The following is an 18,976-nucleotide window of genomic DNA, read 5'->3' on the forward strand; positions in this document are numbered from 1 at the left end:
CCTTTTTGACTATCTTTCCTGCTTCCCTATGAGGATCCTTGTGATTACACTGAGCTAACCCATATAATCCAGGATAATCTCCCTACCTCAAGAATCTTAACTTAATCGCATCTGCAAAATATTTTTTTTACCACATAAAGTATCATATTCATAAGTTTTGGGAATTAGGATTTAGACGTCTTTGGAGAGTCATTATTCTATCTGCCACATGGTCCTTGTGGAGTACAGACTTAAGACACAGATTGACAAAAATTTGTTCAAGGGTGTAACCTAGCTCTGAAGCCACCACACACCTGTGGGGTCTATATAGTTTCAGATGCTCTAGAGCAACACTATCCAATAAAACTTTCTATGATTATGGAAATGTTCTGTATCTGCACTGTCCTATATAGTAGCCACTAGCCACATATGGCTTTCAAGCACTTAAATGTGGCTAGTGAAACTGAAAAACTGGATTTTTAAATTTTATTTTAATTAATTTAAACTTAAAGTTAAAATTAAAGTAACCCCTAGCTACATGTGGCTAGGGCTTACTGTATTAGATAGCACAGGCCCAGGACTGGGAGGAAGGGACAGACAGCAAGGAAAATTTCTTTTCTTAGCTTTAGCTTTGGATAAAAGTAAAAAAAAAAAAACTGAAAAATCTCCCTGAAATTTTGTGACAACAGCCTGCAACTGGGTAGGAGCCTGAATATATATTATATGAATGGCCTAAAAAGCCACAAGCCAAGAATTTTAATTTAGATTAGACCTATATCTGTAATGCCAGAGAAAATCAGATAGAAATTTTCATGGAAAAATGTACCCATATTCCTAGACCTTATGGAAATCCCACAGAGTTCTGACAAGCATTACTTCACAATCAAAAATCATAATTTACATAAGAAAACTAACTACAAGTAAAAAGAAGTCAACAGAGAAAAAAAGACAAAATATAACCAAGCCCACAAAGATTTTTTTTCAAAGATTTTTAAGTATTGAAATTATCATATACAGAATATAAAATAGATATGTTAAATATGTTTAAATAAATAAAAGAATACAGGCCAGGCATGGTGGCTCACACAATCCTAACGCTTTGGGAGGCCGAGGTGGGAGGATTGCTTGATCTCAGGAGTCCAAGACCAGCTTGAGAAAGAGCAAGACCCCATCTCTACTAAAAATAGAAAAAATAGCCAGGCATGGTCTCATGTGCCTATAGTCCCAGCTACTCAGGAGGCTGAGGCAGGAAGATCACTGAGCCCAGGAGTTTGAGGTTGCTGTGAGCTACGATGACACGACTGTACTCTACCCAGGGCACAGAGTGAGACTTTGTCTCAAAAAAAAAAAAGAAAAAGAAAAAAGAAAAAGAAAGAAAGGAAGAAAAGGCCAGGCGCAGTGGCTCACACCTGTAATCCTAGCACTCTGGAAGGCCAAGGCAGGTGGATCGTTTGAGCTCAGGAGTTCGAGACCAGCCTGAGCAAGAATGAGACCCCGTCTCTACTAAAAATAGAAAGAAATTATATGGACAACTAAAAATATATATAGAAAATATTAGCAGGGCGTGGTGGTGCATGCCTGTAGTCCCAGCTACTCGGGAGGCTGAGGCAGGAGGATCGCTTGAGCCCAGGAGTTTGAGGTTGCTGTGAGCTAGGCTGGCGCCACAGCACTCTAGCCTGGGCACCAGAGTGAGACTCTGTCTCAAAAGAAAAAAAAGAAAGAAAGAAAAAAGTATAGATCAAAGAGCAAGAGATGATCAAAAATGACCTGGTAGGTTTGAAAAAGAACTAAATAGAGTACCTACAAATGAAAAATAATTGACATTAAAAGCCTCAATGAGAAAAAAAGTAAAAAAAAAAAAAAAAACTACACAGGAGCTAGGATGAGTTAAAGAAAAAAATAAAAAGTAATAATAATAATAAAATAAAAGCCTCAATGAAGAGTTTATATATTAGTTGAAAAGAAATTAGTAAACTGAAAGATAGGTCTGAAAAATAATCACACAGAATAAAGCACAGAGGTAAAAAGAGGTGGAAAAAATAGGAGTGGTTAAGAGACATGGATAGAGCAAAGAGGTCCAACATTTATCTCTTTAGAGTTCTAGAAAGAAATAATAGGAAGGTGAAACATTCAAATAAATTATAGCTGAAATTTTTCCAGAATTTTCAAAACAAATAATCCACAGATTCAGGAAGCTTAAGAAATTTCAGACAAGATAAATACAAAAAAATTAGTGTCCACATACATCATAGTAGAGGACACCAAAGACAAAGACAAAATCTTAAGCTAGAAAAAAAAGTAGATCATCAACAAAAGAACAATTTAGCCTGATAGTTGACTTCTCAATAAGTAACAACAGAAGCCAGATTACAATATCATGTTGAAAGTGCTGAGAGAAAATAATTTTCACCCTAGAATTATATATTCTGTGAAACTATCTTTGGAAAATAAAGACACAATAAAAGCATTTTAATATTAAAAAATTTAAAGAGTTTACCACCAATACTTCCCCACTAAATAAATTATCCTAAAAGCAAATTCTGAGATACAAGAAAGAACTCTTAGTAGGACAAAAAGTAAAACATGTGAGTAATATTAATAATTTATAAGACAAAACAAAAAAGAACACTATAGGCCAATATCGCTGATGAACATAGATGCAAAAATCCTGAACAAAATACTAGCAAACCAAATTCAACAACACTTTAAAAAGATTATTCATCATGATCAGGTAGGATTCATCCCAGGGATTCAAAGATGGCTCAACATACTCAAGTCAATCAATGTGATACATCATATCAACAAATAAAGGACAAATACTATATAATCATTTCAACTGATGCTGAAAAAGCATTTGATGAAATTTAACATCATTTGATGATAAAAACTCTCAAAAAACTGGGTACAAAAGGAACTTAACATGATAAAAGCCATATGTGACAAACCCACAGCTAGTATCATATTGAATGGGGAAAAACTGAAAGCCTTTCCTCTAAGATTTGGAATAAGACAAGGATGTCCACTTTCACCACTGTTTTTCAACATAGTACTGGAAGTTCTAGCTAGAGCAATCAGACAAGAGAAAGAAATAAAGGGCATCCAAACTTATCCTTGTTTGCAGATGATACAATCTTATATTTTGAGAAACCTAAAGACTCCACAAAAAATTGATTAGAACTGATAAATTCAGTAAAATTTCAGGACACAAAATCAACACACAAAAATCAGTAGCATGTCTATATGCCAACAGTAAACAATCTGAACAAGAAACCAAGAAAGTAATCCCATTTACAGTAGCTACAAATAAAATAAAATACCTAGCAATAAACTTAACCAAAGAAGTGAAAGATCTCTATAATGAAGTTGAAGAGGACATAAAAAAATGGAAAGATCCTCCATTCTTATGGATTGGAAGAATCAATATTGCATAAATGTCCATACTACCCAAAGCAATCTACAGATTCAGTGCAATCCCCATCAAATGCCAATGACATTCTTCACAGAAATAGAAAAAATAATCCTACAATTTATACAGAACCACAAAAGACCCAGATTAGTGAAAGCCATCCTGAGCAAAAAGAACAAAACTGGAGGAATCACATTACCTGACTTCAAATTATGCTACAGCACTGTAGTAACCAAAACAGCATGATTCTGGCATAAAAATAGACACATAGACCAATGGAACAGAATAGAGATCCCAGAAATAAATCCACACGTCTATAGTGAACTTATCTTTGACAAAGGTGCCAAGAACATATATTGGATGACTCAGGCAGTGCAAAAGCAATATATGTAAACAAAGCATTTGTAGCCCTGTAATAATCTGAAATACAAAAATAAAAAAAGAACATACATAGGGGAAAGGACAGTCTCTTCAATAAACGGTGCTGGGGATTCTGGATATCCACATGCAGAAGAATGAAACTAGACCCTTATCTCTTGCCATATACAAAAATCAAATCAAAATGGATTAGCTTTGTGCAGTGGCAGTACCATAGCCAGTGAGGTTTATCTGAGGCGCGATTATTGCTAATTGAAAACTTTTCCCAATACCGAACCATGATGACTTGAAATATAGTCGGCATTGGCAATTTTTGACAGTCTCTACAGAGACTGAATAAAAAAAAAATGGATTAAAGACTTAAATATAAGACCTGAAACTCTGAAGCTACTAAAAGAACACATTGGGGAAACACTTCAGGACGTTGATCTGGGCAAGGACTTCTTGAGTAAAACACTCAAAGCACAGGCAACCAAAGCAAAATTGGACAAATGGAATCACATCAAGCTAAAAAGTGTCTGCAGAGCAAAGGAAACAATCAACAAAGTAAAGAGACAACCTACAGAATGGGAGAAAATATTTGCAAACTACCCATCTGACAAGGGATTAATAACTGGAATATATAAGGAGCTTCAACAACCTAATAGGAAAAAAATCAAATAATCTGATTTAAAAAATGGGCAAAGTTTAGCCAGGTGTGCTGGCACACACCTGTAGTCTCAGCTACTCGGGAGGCTGAGGCAGGGGGATCACTTGAGCCCAGGAGCTTGAGGTTGCAGTGAGCTATGATTGTGCCACAGCACTCTAGCCTGGACAGCAGAGCAAGTCCCTGTCTCAAAAAAAAAATGGACAAAGGATATGAATAGTTGTTTCTCAAAAGAAGACATACAAAGGCCAACAGGTATATGAAAAAATGCTCAACATCATTAGTCATCAGAGAAATGCAAATCAAAACTACAATGAGATATCATCTCACCCCAGTTAAAATGGCTTTTATCAAAACTACAGGCAATAACAAATGCTGGTGAGGATGTGGAGAAACGGGAACCCTCATACACTGTTGGTAGGAATGTAAATCAGCACAACCACTGTGGAGAACAGTATGGATTTTCCGCAAAAAGCTAAAAATAGAACTACCATATGACCCAACAGTCCCACTGTTCGATATATATCCAAAGGAGGGGAATTCAGTATATTGAAAAGATACCTGCACTCCCATGTTTATTGCAGCACTATTCATAATAGCCAAGATTTGAAGGCCGGGCGTGGTGGCTCACGGCTGTAATCCTAGCACTCTGGGAGGCCGAGGCGGGTGGATCGCTCAAGGTCAGGAGTTCGAGACCAGCCTGAGCAAGAGCGAGACCCTGTCTCTACTAAAAATAGAAAGAAATTATAGGGACAACTAAAATAAATATAGAAAAAATTAGCTGGGCATGGTGGCGCGTGCCTGTAGTCCCAGCTACTCGGGAGGCTGAGGCAGTAGGATCGCTTGAGCCCAGGAGTTTGAGGTTGCTGTGAGCTAGGCTGACGCCATGGCACTCACTCTAGCCCAGGCAACAAAGTGAGACTCTGTCTCAAAAAAAAAAAAAAGATTTGGAATCAACCTAAGTGTCCATCAATGCATGAATGGATGAAGAAATTGTGGTACATATACACAAGAGAATATTATATAGCCACAAAAAAGAATGAAATTTTGCTATTTGCAACGATATGAATGGAACTGGAGGACATCACGTTAAGAGAAATAAGCCAAGCACAGAAAGACAAATCTCACATGTTCTCACTCATATGTGGGAGCTAAACATTAAAAACAATTGATCTCACAGAGACAGAGTAGTAATAGAATGATGGTTACCAGAGGCTGAGAAGGGTAGCAGAGAAGGGGAATAAAGTGGGGATGGTTAATGGGTGCAAAAATATAGTTAGATAGTTCAATAGAATGAACAATATTTGATAGCACCACAAAGTGACTATAATCAACAACAAGTTGGGGTACACTTTAAAATAACTAAAAGAGTGGAATTGGAATGTTCCTAACACAAAGAAATGATAAATGCCTGAGATGGATACCCCAATCACCCTGATTTGATTAAGTCACACTGTATGCCTGTATCAAAACATCACATGTACCCTATAAAGATATACAACTATTAGGTACTGATAAAAATAAATAATAATTCATAACTTGTGGGGTCAAAAGAAGACAAACAAAAAGCACAGAATTTAAAGGCTTCACAATAGCAACTCATATTGTCTATGAGTACAGTCAAAGCATTCTAAGGTCCCCATATTGTTTGAAAAGAGATTAAATATATTAATTAACTCTAGACTTTATTAAATTAAGTAAGCATGTTAAAATGTTGAGATATTTTAACTAAAATGTCACTAAAAGAATAGAAAAAAGAATGAGTATCTTCCACAGAGAGGAAATGGAATGAGGAAACATAAACTTTAATTATTCAAAAGATGTCAAAAAGTAGCAAAAATACAGCACAGCAAAATATGGCAAAAATGGAACATATAGCACAAAATAACACAATATAAATAAATCCAAATACATAGCTTTTTCTTTAAAATACACCTTTTGGAAATTTTAAAACACTTCTTAAATAACCCTTCGGGTGAAAAAGAAATTCCAGTGGAGGGGAGGGGATGGGTGTATACATTCATAATGAGTGCCATGTGCACCATCTAGGGGATGGACACGATTGAAGCTCTGACTCCGGGGGTGCGGGGGGAGGCAAGGGCAATATACGTAACCTAAACTTTTGTACCCCCATAATATGCTGAAATAAAAAAAAAAATTCCAGTGGAAATTAGAAAATACTTAGAAATTGAGCTTGGACATTGCACCTAATGTGGTGTTTAGAGGAATGTTTATAGCCTTAAATTAATATGTTAAAAAGGCTGAAAATTAATGAGTTAAGCATTCAACTTGTTAGATAATGAACAATAGAATAAATTCAAATAAAGCAAAAGGAAGGAAATAACAGACACAAGAGCAAAAATTAATAAAATATAGAACAAAGGTAAGTAGAGAAAATCATCAAAACCAAGAATTAGTTACTGTATTTAAAAAGATAAACAAATTGACAAACCTCAGAAAATATTGATTAAGAAAAAAAGAAGTAGGACCCAAAACACATTGTTGGAAAAGGGGGATAGTCCTACAAATGTAGTAAATTAAAATTTTAGTAAGTCAAAAAGAGAAAAAAACAGAAAAAAAAGACAAAATTTTGGTAAGTAAATACAGTAGTCTCCCCTTATCCTGGAGGGTATGTTCCAAAGCCCTCAGTGGATGCCTGAAACTGCAGATAATACCAATCTGATAACTGAGATAGCTAATAAGTGACTAACAGGAGGGTACCTAATTAGTGTGGATACATTGGACAAAAGGATAATTCATGGCCTGGGCAGGGTGAAGTGGAAGGGTGCAGGACGTCTCAGGATTTCATCACACTACTCAGAATGGCACACAATTTAAATCTTATGAATTGTTTATTTTTGGAATTTTCCATTTAATATTTTCAGGCCTTGGTTGACCACAGGTAACTGAAACCATGGAAAGCAAAACCAAGGATAAGGAGGACTACTGTATTTTGAATCACTTCATGTCAATAAATTTTAAAATGTAGACCAAATGGAAAAATTCCTAGAAAAAGTTAACTACCAAAACTGATGCAAGAAGAAAAAAAAAAGATTAGTTATGTAACCGTTAAAGAAATTCAGTCAGTAATTAAAAATATTTCCACAAGGAGAATACTAAGTCTAGATGGTTTTCCCAAATACTTAAGGAAGAATTAATTCCAGTCTTTTAAAAGTTCTTCCAAACAGTAGGGGAAAAAATGGAACATTTCCCAGCTTATTCAATGGAACTAGTATAACCTTAACACCAAAACCACACAAGGGCAGTATTGGGAGAATGCCTCACTTGTTGGATGGACAGCAAGGACAATGTGTCTGGAGCAGAATGAATAAGAGGAAGAGAAGTAGGTGATGAGATCAGAGATTTAACAGAGGCATAGGGCCTTATAGACCATTCTAAGAACTTTGGTTTTTACTCTGACAAAAAAAAAAAAATGGAAGCCATTAGAGAGTTTTGAGCAGACTGATGACATAAACTAACTTACATTTAATGTGATCACCCTGTCTGCCACATTAGAATAGACTTCAGAAGGGCAAGAGTGAAAACAGGGGGACCAGTCAGGGGGGTGTTTCGATAATCCATGTAAAAAATGAAGATGGGTTAAAGACATGCAGAATGGCAGAGAGAAGATCTCTGAAGACCTAATCCAAAACAACAATATAACTGGTGATAATTATTTTTAAAAAACAATCATTAAAGTCTCTGGAAATTGTCCTAAGGGCATATAGCAAATGGAGAAACATCCATTCAAGACAAATTACTAAATTTCAGAAAGAACAATGAGAGTCTGTGGCATTTGAGTCATGACCTAGTCTTTTACCACAACTCCCACAACTCTGTTTTACAAAAGCTCTACCCAAACACACTACTCTGGGCAGGTACAGCCAAGACGACACGGGCTCCTTCTCCCCCCACTTCCCAGTCTGGAGTTATGGTTTCACCGAGAGAGGGACAGGCTTTTAGTGTTTCTCATCTCTCCCAGCCCTGTATTGCAGAAGCAGTATTCCAAGCAGGCATGGCCAAAACAACCAAGTTTCTCCTCTCCATCCAGCTCCCTCCCATAGGGCAGAAGCTCTACCCTAGGCACAACAAACTGAGAATACTGAGGCCCTGATCACCCCCCACCTCAGCTTACCCATAAGGCAGAGGTTCCACACCAGGAGAGGCAATCAAAGAGGACCAGAGACTGCCACCACCCTCCAGTGCCCACTCATAGACGCAGAGTATCACTCATGAAAAAGTGAATTGCTATGTGCAGTTCTGGAGCAGTGACACAGGAGTTCTGCCCAGGGAAGAAAGGTAGGCCATAAGGATGAAGAACACCTAGCTCTGCCTGACGGGACTGACTTTATTTGGAACAGAGAGTGGAGAATTCCATGCCTCCTGGTATTCTTAAAAAAAAATGGAAATTGTGGTGAAGAACAATTAAGAGGAGACTGACTGGTAGCTCCATGACACAAGTAAAATAGCAGAGCAGCCAGAAGTAAGAATAGGCCTCCTGGTGTCATAGTTGACTCTGGGAGTTGAGAAGTCGTGCACATGTGCTAGGAGTGCACCCCCTCAGAGTAGGTCATGGGGCAGACTTGAAAACATTCCCTGAACTGCACACTGACACATCAACACAGGCCAAAAGCTTAACTGGTGTGAGGGGCTTAAAAACACAACTTCTAACTAAACACTGGCTGAACAATAAGCTACTCTGACCCAGGAGTGACTCCTAGGAAGCCAGGCTTAAAATTAAAATCACCCTCCTCCCTGGTAGTCAAGAAGACTGTGCTTATGCCCCAAGCTGTACCCTCTCAGGAGCCATCAGAGAGGAAACCTCCAAACTATTAGTCCCTGGTTGAACAAGGAGCAAAAAAATATAAACTCCTGAACTGTGACAGTAGCCTCTAAATTATAAACACTTAATGATAAAGGGTAAAAATCTAACTGGTTTAGGAGGCTTACACACAACCTTGACAATAAAGGGCTTGTGCTAACCCAGGAGTGACCCCTATGTAGTTGGGCTAAAAGCAAAAAAAAAAAAAAAAAAGGGAAAAAATCTGAGCAGGGACATCAGTGGCTTCACACTGCAGGGAGGATAGACTTCACAGAGTAAGTTCAGTCAAGTCATTAAACAAATAAATGACCTAGCAATTAACAACCACCACCCCTGGGGTGGGGTGGGGGAATCACTAACCAGAGTTCCTATAATATATTATCCAAAATGTTGAAGTTTCAACAAAACATTACAAGACATGCAAAAAAAAGAAAACCCCAGGAAAGTGTGACTCATATCCAGAGGGGAATAAAAAGATATACAATAGAAATTGTCTTTTGGCCGGGCACGGTGGCTCACGCCTGTAATCCTAGCACTCTGGAAGGCTGAGGCAGATGGATCGTTTGAGCTCAGGAGTTCGAGACCAGCCTGAGCAAGTTCGAGACCAGCCTGAGCAAGAGCGAGACCCTGTCTCTACTAACAATAGAAACAAATTATATGGACAACTAAAAATATATATAGAGAGAAAAAATTAGCCGGGCATGGCACATGCCTGCAGTCCCAGCTACTCCGGAGGCTGAGGCAGGAGGATTGCTTGATCCCAGGAGTTTGAGGTTGCTGTGAGCTAGGCTGGCACCATGGCACACTAGCCTGGGCAACAGAGTGAGACTCTGTCTCAAAAAAAAAAAAAAAAAAAAAAGAAAGAAAGAAATTGTCTTTGAAGGAGCCCACATAGTAGACTTGGCAGACAAAGATTTCATAGCAGTTATTATGAGTATGCTCAAAGAACTAAAGGTAGCAATGCTTAAATAAGTAAAGAAAGGTATGGTGGCAATATCTCAACAAATATAGAATGTCAATAAAGAAATGAAAATTGTAAAAAGAAGAAAAAAAGAAGAAGAAGAACCTCTTTGAGTTGAAAATTACAATAACCAAAATGAAAAATTTGCTAGAGGAGGCTCATAGATAGATTTGAGTTGACAGAAGAAAGAATCAGCCAACTTAAAGATATATCAGTAGAGGTTATGCAGTCTGAAGAACAGAGGGGAGAAAAGAATGAAGAAAAATGAACAGAGCCTCAGAGAAAGGTAGGCCACAATTAAGCATATCAACATATGCATAATGGGAATACTAGAAAGAGAGCATGAAAAGGACAGAAAAAAATATTCAAAGAAATAATTGCTGAAAACCTCTCAAATTTGAAGAAAAACATTCATCTATATACCAAATAATTTCAATTAATCCCAAGTAAGGTAAACACAGAGGTCAAATTTAGAGACTTGAAAGCAGGAAGAGAAAAGGCTCATCACATATAAGCGAATAAGACCGACTCCCTATCAGACTCAACGGAGACAAGAGGGCAGTAGGATGATATAAAGTACTGAAAGTTTTTTTAAAACATGGCACCAAGAATCATATATCCAGCAAAAATATCTTTCAAAAATAAAAATAAAATAAAGATATTCTCAGATTTAAAAAAGAACTGAGAGAATTCATTACTAGCATACCTTCCTTAAAAGAAATACTGAGTGTAGTTCTTCAGGATGGAAACAAATAACAATAATTTGAATCGATATGGAAAAACAAAGAATGCTTGTAAAGGTAATTATGTGGTTAATTAGAAAAGATATTATTGCACATTTCTTCCCCTTTCCTCTCTTGACTGATTTAAAAAGTAATTTCATAGAACAATATGAATATGACTGTATTGTTAGGACTATAAACATGTAGAAATATAATATATTTAATCATAACAGCACAAAGGAAGGGGATGGGAGCAAAGCTATATTGGAGTAAGGAAATGACACCAGATGGTAACTCACATCCAGAGGAAGAAATGAAAAGAACCAGAAGAGTAAATAAGAATATTAGTGCAACAAACACTAAAAATATATATTCTCTCTCCTTTTTTCTCTCAGTATTTTTAACAGACAAAATTATATAAGGTGATAATTGTAACAATATATTGTTAGGTTTGTAGCATATATAGATATAAGTATATATTATGTATGTATAACAATAATACCAAAAAAGGAGGCAATGAAGCTATATAAAGTATTTCTATTTCACTGGCACTAAGTCAGTATAAATCTGAAGGACATTATAATAAATTAAGATGTATATTGTAAGCCCTAGAGAACCACTAAGCATATCACTCAAATAATTTAAAAATGATGAAAGGAATTAAAAAGGCTATATAAGAAAATATTCACCTAATACAAAAGAATATTATCAAAGAATAAAAACAGCATGTGACATATAGAAAACAAAAAGCAAAATGGCAGTGTAAATACAAACATATCAATAATAACATTAATTGTAAATAGGTTAAACAATTCAATCAAAAGGCAGATATTGTCTGGTGGGGTTTTTTTTTAAAAAACGCAAGCTCTAACAATATGCTGTCTACAGGAAACACACTATACATTCATAGATACAAATAGGTTTAAAGTAAAAGAATGAAAAATGATATGCCATGGAAATCGCAACTATAAAAAGCTGGAGTGGCTATACTAGTATCAAAAAAACTTTATAACAAAAAAAAGTTACTAGAGATGAAAAAGACATTTAACTATAATAAAAATCATCAATCCAATCAGGAAAACAATTATAAACATATATACACCTCACAACAGAGCCCCAAAATACATGATGCAATAACTGAGAGAATGAACAAAGAAATAGACAAACAATAATTTGAGAATTTAATACTCTACTTTCAATAATGGATGGAATAACTAGGCAGAAGCTCAAGGGAATAGAAGAATTTAGCAATACTATAAACTACCTAGACCTGACATACCTCTATGGAACACTCCACTGAAAAACAGAATATACATTCTTCTCAAGTGCACATGGAACATTCTCCAAAATGCCCCATAGGCTAGGCCTTAAAACATAAAAGGAATGAAATTATACAAAGTATGTTCTCTGATCCAATGGAATGAAAGTAGAAATCAATAACAGAAGGAAATTTGGGAAACTTACAAATATGCAGGAATTAAACTACACATTCATAAATAATCAATGGGTCAAAGACGAAATCACAAAGGAAATTGGAAAATACTTTGAGATGAATGAAAATGAAGACACAACACACCAAAATTTATGGAATACAGCTAAAGTGTGCTCAGAGGGAATTTTGAAGCTATAAATTCCTGTTAAAAAGATCTCAAATCAGTAACCTAATCTACCACCTTAAGGCACTCAAAGAAGAAGAACAAACTAAACCCAAAGCAAGAAAAATAAATAACAAAGATTCAAGCAGAAATACATGAAATAGAAAATAGAAAAAAAATGAAACCAAAAGTTGGTTCTTTGGAAAGATCAACAAAATTAACAAACCTTTAGGTAGGTTGACTAAGAAAAAAAGAGAAGACTCAAATTAATAAAATCAGAAATGGAAATGAAAACATTAGTACTGATTTTACAGAAATAAAAAGGATTATAAGAGAATGCTATGAATAATTGTATGCAAACAACTTACACCACCTAGATGAAATGGACAAATCCCTAGAAAGCCACAAAAGGCCAATACTTAAGACTCAAGGAGAATTAGAAAATCTGAATAGGTCTACAATAATTAAACAGATTGGATTAGTTATCAAAAAGCCTACACCAAAGAAAGGCCCAAGACCAGATGGCTTCACTGGTGAATTCTACCAAATATTTAAAGAATAATCAAAAGAAATCTTTCCAAATTCTTCCAAGAAATAGAAGAGGAGGGAATACTTTCCAACAATTCTATGGGGCCATTATTACTTAACAGATTTCAAAACTTACAAAGCCACAGTAACCAATTCAGTGTTATTGTACCATAAAGATAGACATATAGAACAACAGAATAGAATTAAGAGTCCAGAAATAAACCCTCATCTTTATGGTCAATTGATTTTGAATCAGGGTGCCAAGACAATTCAGTGGAGAAAGAATAGTCTTTTCATAAATGATGCTTAAGTAACTGGTTATCCACATGCAAAAGAATGAAGTTGGGCCTGTACCTTATACCACATATAAAAATTAACTCATAATGAATTGAAGACCTAAATGTAAGTGCCAAAACTATAAAACTCTTAGAAGAATACATAGATGTAAATCTTCATGACCTTGTATTAGACAGTGGTTTTAGGTACAACACCAAAAACACAAGCAACAAAAGAAAAAATAGATAAATTGGATTTCATCAAAATTAAGAACTTTTCTACTGTAAGTGATATCTTAAGTAAGTGGAAAGACAACCCATAGAATGGGAAGAAATGTTTGCAAATGATATATCTGATATGGGACTTGTATTCAGAATATGTAGAGAACTCTTACAACTCAATAATAAAAGAGAAATAACCCAATTTTAAAATGAACAAAGAATCTAAATAGTCATTTCTCAAAAGACAATATACAAATGACCAAAAAGGACATGAAACGATGTTCAACATCCTTAGTCATTACAGAAATGCGAATGAAAACCACAATAAAATACCACTGCACACTCACGAGGATGGCTACAGTCAAAATGACAGATAGTGATAGTGAAGATGTGAAGGAACAGAACACTCATACATTGCCAATGGGAACATAAAAGTACAGCTGCTTTGGAAAGCAGTCTGGCAGTTCCTCAAAAGGTTAAACAGAGAGTTACGTTATGATCAAAAATTCCATTCCTAAGTATATACCCATTGAAAACATATGTCCACACAAAAACTTGTACACAAATGTTCATAGTAGCATTATTTATATTAACTCAAAGTGAAAATAACCCAAATGTCCATCAACTGATCAATGCATAAATAAAATGTGGTATATCCATACAATAGAAAATTACTTGACAATAAAGAGGAAAGATCTGAAGTAAAGACCACACACTGTATCATTCGATTCTATTCACGTGAAATGTCTAGAGTAGGCAAATCTATAGAGATCAAAATTAGATTAGTGGTTGCCTAGGGCAACATGTGGAAGGGGGACAATGGACAGTGACTGCTAATGAGTACTTCTTTCTTTTAGGGGAAACCAAAATATTCTAAAATTAGGTCATTGTGATGGTTGCACAACCCCATGAATATACTAAAAGACATTGAATTGTACACTCTGAATGGGTGAATTGTATGGTACATAGATTATATCTCAATAAAGCTATTTTTTAAAAGATGATAGTGGCTTGAACTAGGATGCTATCTGTGTAGATTGTGAGAAGTGATAGGAATATGTATATATTTTGAAGGTAGAGTGAGTAGGATTTTCTGTATATTATATGTGTAGTGAAGTCAGACAACTCAAGAGATTTTGTTCTGAACAACTGGAATGACGGAGTGAGGAACTGAGATAGAGAAGATTGTGGGAGGCACAGTTTCAGATGATAAAGAGTTCAGTTTGGACATGTTCAGTTGGAGATGTCAAGTAGGTAGGAGGGAAAAAGAAAGGAAGAGAGAGAGAGAGAAAGAAAGGGAGGAAAGAGAAAGAAAAAGAAAAGGAAAGAAATAAAAGAAAGGAAGGGAAAGGAAAAAGAAAAGAAATAGAAGGAAAAGAAAATAAAAAAAGGAAGGGAGGAAGGAAGCAAGCAAGCAAGCAAACATGGATGGACCCTGACAGTGGGTTGGACTATCATTACAAAACTGGGAGTTTACATATGGATAGACTTTAAAAATATGAGAATGGATTGGATTACCAAGGGAATGTGTGTAGAGATGTCTAGGGACTGATCCCCGAGACCAACATCAAGATGTTGGAGAAATGAGAAGTAACTAGCAAAGAAGACTGAGAGAAAATAACCAGTGAAGTAAGAGGCAAATCAAAAAACTATGCTGTCCTGAAGCCAGGTGATGAAAGTATTTCAAGGAGGACCAACTGTATTATATGCTGTTGAGAAATCAAGTAAGATGAGGGCTGAGAATTGACCATTGGACTTGGCAACAGTGCAGTCATGTGTGGCCTTGCCAAGAGAAGTTTTGATGGAGCTAAGTGGAAAAGTCTGATTGATATACATTTAAGAGATAATGTAAAGAGATAAATATCATTTCTATACAAGAAGAAGAATCAAAAAAGCTATCTTGAAAAAGATACTGTAAGAATAAAAATATAAGGTGTCTAGGAATAAATCTAACAAAAGATGTGCCAGAGATGCTTTATGGAGGAAATTATAAAACTTTATTAAAATGGAGAACTATGTCCTGTTCATAGACTCAATATCGTAAAGATATCCATTACAATCAATATATAGTCTGAATCAATCAATATAGTCATTGTAATTCTAATCAAAATCCCACAGAGTTTTTCATGGAATTTGACAAGCTGGGTTCTAAAATTTATATGGGAATGTAAAAAAAGCCAAAGCAGGCCGGGCGCGGTGGCTCACGCCTGTAATCCTAGCACTCTGGGAGGCCGAGGCGGGTGGATCGCTCAAGGTCAGGAGTTCGAGACCAGCCTGAGCGAGACCCCGTCTCTACTAAAAATAGAAAGACATTATATGGACAACTAAAAATCTATATAGAAAAAATTAGCCGGGCATAGTGGCGCATGCCTGTAGTCCCAGCTACTCGGGAGGCTGAGGCAGTAGGATCGCTTAAGCCGAGGAGTCTGAGGTTGCTGTGAGCTAAGCTGACGCCACGGCACTCACTCTAGCCTGGGCAACAGAGTGAGACTCTGTCTCAACAAAAAAAAAAAAAAAAAAAAAAAAAAAAAAAAAAAAAAAGCCAAAGCATTCTTTAAGAGCAAGAAGATAGAAATAACTTACTCTTATTAGATATTAAGTTTTATCATACAGCTATAATACTTAGAACAGTGTAATATTGGTGCAGGGGTTAATGAGCTAATGGAACACAATAGAAAACCCAAAAATAGACCTATACCTATTTGGAAATTTGATATATGATAGGTAGCATTGCAGATCAGTGGGGAAAAGAATGAACTCTTTAATCATTTTGGGAAAATTGGTTATCACAAAGAAAAAAATTGATTCCTACCTCACACCAAACTCAAGATTCAATTCTAGATATATTATATACTTTTAGAAGAAAATATAATTCAGTGGTTCTCAACTGGCAGTACCACCACCTAGACAACATTTGAAAATGTATAGAGGTGTGTTGGGTTGTTATAATGACAAGAATAGTGCTAAAGGCATTTAGTGCCCGGGGGCCACTGATGTTAGGTGTCCCTAGATGTAAGAGCCAGCCCCACATTACTTGCCCTGTCCCAAATGCTAGTTATTTCCCTCCTCCCCCGCACACACACAACCACACACAGAGAGGAACACTGATACAGGAAAATTTCTCTGATCTTGGGATAGGGGAGAATTTCTTTAAAGAAACACAAAAAGCACTAACCATAAAAGAGTAATAAATTCAATTATGTTAAAATGAAGTGCCTCTGTTCACCAAAAACACCATAAAGTGAAAAATAATCCACAAAGTGTAAGAACATTTTTAGCACTCATATAACTGACATTCAGAATCTACTACGTTCTATATACCAATACATAAAAGGCAATCCAGAAGAAAAACGGACAAAAGATATGAACAAGATTTTCACAGAAGAGGAAATCTGAATGACCAAAAAACATGAAAGAATGTTCAACCTCCTTGGTAATCAGGGAAAGGTAAATTAAAACCAAAATAAATGACAAAAAAAAACCAATATGAGATTCCATTTTAATCCATGATTAGAAAAATAATGTAATTTAAACAATACTAAGTGTTAGTGATGGCCGGGCGAGGTGGCTCATGCCTCTAATCCTAGCACTCTGGGAGGCCGAGGCGGGAGGATCACTAGAGGTCAGGAGTTCAAAACCAGCCTGAGCAAGAGCGAGACTCCGTCTCTACTAAAAATAGAAAGAAATTAGCTGGACAACTAAAAATATATAGAAAAAATTAGCCAGGCATGGTGGTGCATGCCTGTAGTCCCAGCTACTCAGGAGGCTGAGGCAGAAGGATTGCTTGAGCCCAGGAGTTTGAAGTTGCTGTGAGCTAGGCTAACGCCATGGCACTCACTCTAGCCTGGGAAACAAAACAAGACTCTGTCTCAAAAAAAAAGAAAAGAAAAATTTAGTATGATACCAATATTTGCAGTTCAAAACCAAGCAAAACTAAAAAGTATATTGCTTAGGGATACTCATGTGTGGGAAGACTATAAAGAAATTCAAGGAAGTGATTTTTAAAAGTTCCTGATAGTGGGTAGCTCTGGGAGACACGCAGGGTACCCCCTAGGGAGGGGGGAAGCGTACATGGAGCATCAATGGTACTGGTCATGTTCTGTTGCTGGAGGTTGACAGTAGGTTCACAGGTGCTTATTCTATTATTAGGCTTCATAACTTACATATATATTAAGTATTTTATGTGTAGAAATGACATACAAATGATTTACATATATTAATATTAAGCATTTTGTACGTATCAATTGCATCACGTTTAAAATGAAGAATGGAGAGGAATTCTCTCTTTCTAAGTCTTTCAGACTGGGACCTGCAGAAGAGATAAAGATACTTTTATAATGAGAACATTTAAAATCTGCTCTCTTAGCAATTTTCAAGTATACAGTACATTATTGTTAACTGTAATCACCATGCCATACAGTAGATCTCCAAAACTTATTCCTGTCGTCTAACTGAAACTTTGTACCCTTTGACCAACATCTACCCACTCTTCCCCCAGCCCCAAGAGATATAATTATATCTTGATTCACTCATTCCACAATGTATACATATATTAAAATGTCATATTGTACACCATAAATATATACAATTTTTTGTTGGTTTAAATAATTATTTTTTTAAAAGATCCTTTTAGGCAGCTACATTCCTTCACAGCAGCAGTGTTGCCTTTGGAAGTACAGTTCTCCTTGGTTTCCCCACCCTGCCCCTTAGAGCCAAGGAAAGGCTGCAGACGGCAGTGTGGCTCTTCCCCAGCTAGGTCAGGAGTACAGGAATAAGCACGCCCACTCTTATGATCAAGGGTGTGCTCAGTCACTGAGCCTGCCAGCATTGTCATGGGATAGCAGTTGAAATAGCCAGGAGAAAAATGAACAGACTTTGCCATGGTGGCTACATTTGGGAGTATCTGAAGGTGGGGAGTGAGAGGGTGGACAGAAACCACTGGGCCAGTGGAGAGAGACCTAGTTTCTTTCTACTAGTATCTTCCACTAGCTCATGCGACCCTGGGCATGAGCTCCTCCAGGCTCAAATTCCTCCTCAATCCTCTTCAGGGTTTAACTAGAACATATTTTACAGTTGCTTCCAGCCTGAACACCCAAGGATTCTTATTCTAAGTCCACTTGAGGGGAAAACAGTTTGCATATTTACACTCCTAATCTCCAGATTAGTGAGTAATTAAGCTCCTACCTATTGATCAGAGCTGTTGAAAGTATCACCAAATTGGCTCTCTGGAAATGTAGAAAAACAAGCCCATGTGCATCTACAAATGGCCATTCTTGAATAAGAAACTTCCATTTGCACAATTAGCCTTGAGAATATAAATAGAAGTATTAATATAAGCAAAACTGTCCTTCAAGCCTGTGCAGCTTGTCCTCCTCCTCCAGACTGCCTTTGATTACAGTGGTTCCTATCTCTTTGTACGCAGCCCTGTTTATGTGTTCTTCC

At 36.4% G+C, this 18,976-nt stretch overlaps 1 protein-coding gene and 1 non-coding gene across 4 annotated transcripts in view; both read left to right on the forward strand.

Annotated features, from left to right (window-relative positions):
• HDAC8 (histone deacetylase 8) overlaps positions 1-18,976 on the forward strand; it is a 223,321-nt gene that overhangs the window by 140,571 nt on the left and 63,774 nt on the right. The window lies entirely within an intron of this gene.
• Positions 3,955-4,095, forward strand: LOC138379204 (U4 spliceosomal RNA). Its single transcript, XR_011231990.1, has one exon. It is a non-coding gene; the product is annotated as a U4 spliceosomal RNA (small nuclear RNA).

Source organism: Eulemur rufifrons, chromosome 30 (assembly GCF_041146395.1).
Source record: "Eulemur rufifrons isolate Redbay chromosome 30, OSU_ERuf_1, whole genome shotgun sequence".
Classification (NCBI taxonomy): domain Eukaryota; kingdom Metazoa; phylum Chordata; class Mammalia; order Primates; family Lemuridae; genus Eulemur; species Eulemur rufifrons.